General features: G+C 34.4%; 1 non-coding gene across 1 annotated transcript; it reads right to left on the reverse strand.

Annotated features, from left to right (window-relative positions):
* Window positions 1-4,748: 4,748 nt before the first annotated feature.
* On the reverse strand, window positions 4,749-4,857 carry LOC126732002 (small nucleolar RNA R71). The gene has a single exon (XR_007659194.1). It is a non-coding gene; the product is annotated as a small nucleolar RNA R71 (small nucleolar RNA).
* Window positions 4,858-5,074: the final 217 nt, after the last annotated feature.

Raw genomic sequence — 5,074 nt, forward strand, 5'->3', positions numbered from 1 at the left:
TAGGAGTAGTTCTACTGCTCATGCTTTGTTCTTCCCTGCTTTTATTCACCGGATTCTTTTGCATCTCGGTTTAGTTAAGTTTCCTGCGTTTGAGCCTGTACACATAGTTGCTCCCATAGGTGCCACCTTTCTTCGGTAGAGTGCTGCTCAGTTGAGAGCTAGTTCTAAACACCCTAAGGTAGAGCCTTCCGGTGTCGCACCTCCTTTTCCCTCTTCTACAGGTGATACTACGGCTGAGGAGCTCGTTGATCATGCTGCTAATGCTGCTGCTATTGATGTTCCTCCACCTACTACCTCAGATGATTCAGACATTCTAATGCTTTCAAATTTAGAAGTTAATTGCTGCAACTTATTAATCTTAACAGCTTTTGTGTCTTTTTGCACAGTCTGGAGGATATTCCAAGCAGTATAAGCAACCTCAACATTAAAAATTATCTTAAATTCCTCCATAGAAACAATATTAAAAATAGCATTCATGGCTTTGCTATTGAATGCGGCTGCTTCTTTTTGAGAAGTTTGCCACTCACTAACTAGAGTAGTGGGCTTCTCCCATCCATATTCAACGAAGTTCCAGACTTTCTCATCAATTGATTTCAGGAAGGCTTTCATCCTTATTTTCCAATAAGCATAATTATTCCCATCAAAGTGAGGTGGAATAACAAGAGAGTGTTCGTGTTCTATGACAACAGGGGTCAAGGATTAGCTCAGAAATCAAAAGATCTACAACAAGAGAGCAACTTGCTCTGATACCACTTGTTTGTTTTTAGACCCCTTAAAAACACAATCGGATTAATCTAGTGAATTAACCAAGTGATTACTTAGTCCAAATTTCAGATCTAGATTAACACAATCATATAATCATATCAATGTAAAGTGCGAAATATAAATAACACAAAAATATGATGACCCAGGAAACCACACCGGTAAAAACCTGGGGAGGATTTAACCTAGCTATCCTCAAGGTAAACCTGAATCCACTATGAAAGAATCAAAGTTTTACAATAGCGACTCAAACCACTAACATCCTATTGCTACCCATTAGTAGAAACTTACTGACATGACCACGTGCAAGCTCTGAGACCACGAACTCCTTCTTTCTTGGATTCTCCAGCAAGTACAAGCACTCCCGCTTGTATATTTTTAAGCTCTTAATGCAGCAACTTAATCGATCACCAAGTTCTTGACATAGTCTTGAATCTTGGAAACCCTAAGTATGTGTGAAGCAACCACCTTTTGATCTCACAAAAGATTTATACATACAGCATAAGGAGCCACCAAAAACATGGCTAGGGTTTTCTCTTTTATACTTAAGACAAAACATAAAACCCTACATGACAAACGGGCTTGGACTGAGTTGGAAAATTCTGCAAAAAAAATTCTACTCGAGTTTTGATCGATCGAGTCTAATTCTCGATTGATCAAGTCAGACAGAATTGCACAATAAATTCTGCAGTAACTCGATTCCAACTTTACATAAAACGCATACACTTTGAGCAAGTCTAAATAAGACTAAAACTTGTTTTGATCATAGTTTGCCAACAATACAAATTAGAGTTCTAATACATTAGTTCCTAATCCTTAGAACCTAATAGTTTTCTTCAGGTTGGTGTAGTTATGTTTGTTAATGCTCCTCTGAGCATTTTTCTCCTGGAAGAAACACGACATTAATTGACAATGAAGATTCCATTTAAAGTGTATCGGATGACCATGGGGCCATCATTGCCTTTGTAACCGTTTCGGCACACTTATTCCTTGTCAGCTATCCTGATGGCATTCATTTACACCTTCAATGAATGCGGGCCTATCTCGTCTATATGGACGGGGTAAACGAACGGGGTCTTGCCCCTATGCTCGTCCTTGATTTGGATGTGGTTGTGGTCGTCTTTAAGCTAGACGATCTCTACTTGATACTCGTCACTAAATAATCAATGAACATGTCTTGAAGCTTACAAAACATTAAAAACTATACACATTAGTACACACACCACACAGATACAATTGAACACATAGTGCGAAGTCACAAGGAATGAGATGTCTGTTATGTTTATTGGCTTTTGTAACCAATTTTATTTTTCAGGGAGACCAAGTATAGATATTTTTATTTTTTATTTTAAAATTTCATATATATATATATATATATATATAAATATTTTAAAAAAAATTAAAAACTCAGCCCCCAAGTCAAAGAATATATAGTTCGTCCATGATTGCATCTCAGTGATCTCACTGCTTGAAACAATTCTCTTAGCCCCATTGCCCCACCCGAATATGACTGCATCTCTTTATATAAAGTAAACTAACTTACAGGAAGACTTAACTTTCTTTTGATTCAGTATATCCACTGCCACACATTTAACACAACCAACCCAAAAATATATTTCTCTCCTTTTCCTTTTCACTTTGTTCTACCCAATCATCCTCAATCTCTATTTACTCCTCCAAACAAGTGAGAATATATAGCATACTATATATATATATATATATATATATATTTAATTAACTAATTTTTTCTAATTTTATTTTTGTTGGTTCCAGTGTTGATAGAATTAGTTTCCTTTGTTGTTATTGTAGGAACTGATAGGCCAATAATGTATTGACCCCTTGTGATAAATTAATTGATTAATTAGCCAAGTTTATTAATTAATCAAATTAACAAGCAATGTACGTGGCAGCACAAACAAATCACCAATTAACTAAATGCAGTGATGTGCATGAAATATATACAATAAAGTACTCACATATCTACATATTTAGCCTTACTTTTATGTTATTTTGTGACTGATTATATAATATCTTTGTGTTGTAGGTAACAAGGGCTTTACATGCAAAGTGGGGCTAGGCCAATTGATTCAAGCCAACTTACATCCAGCCAGGCATGAATTCAAGAAAAGACCAACTCAATTAAATTTAAGTCCAATTGGAGTAAGAAATCAAAGGAAATTTGCACCAAATCCAAGTCCAATTCGGATTAGGATTCCAGACTGCACATCAATTAGTATTTTTGGCATAACTTTCGGCTCAGATGTCCAATCGAGATGATTCAAGTTGGGTTGAAAATTTAACTTAAAGGGCTACAACTTTGTAGTTTACCAAAAGTCCAAAATTTGAATTTAAGTGGGCCAAAATAGTCGGTTAAGTGAAGCCTAAAAATCTGGGATTTTCTCCAAACGGGAATTCAACTTGTAATAGGATTCCTTGACCTATTTAAAGACTCTTTAGGGCAAAATTCAAGGAGGCGGAGGCTAGTGCTAGGGCTGAGGGCTGAATGTGTAGAGAGTTGCGGCTACTTCTTCCAAGACAGTTAGTTTTATTTTATTTGTCTAGTTTAATGTTTAGTATTTTATTTTTGTGATTTCTTTCAATTACTATGTGTAGCTAAATTTATAATTAGGGTTGAGGATTAAACCTTGTTAAGGATTAACAGTAATATTTATGTGATTTGATTTTTCCCACAATAGTTGTTCTTTATTGATTTAAATTGTTCTTGCTTCATATCAATTGACTAAGATGGGATTCTAGATATGAGTTCAATCATGTTTTTCTCATGATTTAGGATTTGTCTTAATTAATTGATTGCTTAGTTTATTAATTCTTGATTATAAAATTGGATATCGCTTGTGATTTATCTGTCAATGGATACAATTTATGATTTGATTTTTAAAATTGGATATATCTTGTGATTTGTTTGGCTACGGATACAATTGATGATTTGATTTTATACTTAAGAAGCGAAGAAGAACATGCTTTTGATTTTTAAAATAAGGGTTTTAATGATGATATTTACCATGATAGCAAGATTGATTTCTAGATTATCATGCAGTGGTTGGGAAAAATAAATGATCATAAATATATGCTGATATGATTTACAAGGCGGATTCCAAAACCTTAATTCCTTTCTCTTGATTGTTTACATCTTTTTATTGCTTTACATCTTTTTATTGCTTTATATCTTTTGCTTAGTTTAACTATTTGCTTAGTTTTATTATTTGTTTAGTATATTTAATTGCAAACAACCAATTTTTATTAAATTAGATTAGGATTAATTTGGTTAAGGTTTAATTAATTTTCCTACGTTTATATAAGTCCCTGTGGGTTTGACCTCGTTCTTGTTCAACTATACTTCGGTACGGTTCGTACGCTTGCGAGTACTTTAAAATTTCACAACAAGTTTTTGGCGCCATTGCCGGGGACTTGGTTAGAAAAATAAATTAGGTCTTAATTGAATTTTTCCTTCTACTAGTTGTTAAATTTTTTTTTTTTAAATATAAAAAAAAAACAAAAACAATTTTTTTTTCTTTGTGCTTGGTGTATGAGAACTTGGATACGTGATAAAGAAAATCATCTTGTTAGTTTTGATTATTCATCCACAATGGGAGAAACAGGAGATGATTCAAAAACTCTTAGGGAGTTGTTCTCACCCATAACCACCAACCCTCCATCTTTCATAGTATTGCCTGCAATCACTGCTACACATTTTGAGTTGAAGCCATAGATAATCCATCTTCTTCCTACTTTTCATGGATTGGATAGAGAAGATCCTTATATGCATGTGAAGGATTTTCTTGAGATTTGTGCTACTTGTAAGCTTCAAAATTTCACTGATGACTTTGTTCGCTTGCATTTATTCCCTTTTTCCTTGAAGGATAAGGCAAAAGCATGGCTTAATTCTTTGTCACCTGGATCTATCACTTCATGGGAACTGTTGGTCACAAAATTCCTCTCTAAATTTTTCCCAATGGCCAAGACCAATGCTTTGAGGAGAGAAATTGCAGATTTTTATCAAGATGAACAAGAGAAATTTTATGAGAGTTGGGAGAGATTTAAGGACTTGATCTTAAAGTGTCCCCATCATGGTTTTGAAACATGGAGACTAGTACAATATTTTTATAATGGTTTGACTCAGACAAATCGTAACATGATTGAGTCCATGAATGGTGGTGGATTTTTGAGTCTTGTAGATGATGAGGCATACAAATTTCTTGAGAATTTTTTCTGAAAGTTCACAACAATGGGATTTTTCCAACCGTAAAGAGAGATCTGCCCCTGCAATTAAGAAAGGAGGATTGTATGAAGT

The sequence above is a fragment of the Quercus robur genome, chromosome 5, assembly GCF_932294415.1.
Source record: "Quercus robur chromosome 5, dhQueRobu3.1, whole genome shotgun sequence".
Classification (NCBI taxonomy): Eukaryota; Viridiplantae; Streptophyta; class Magnoliopsida; order Fagales; family Fagaceae; genus Quercus; species Quercus robur.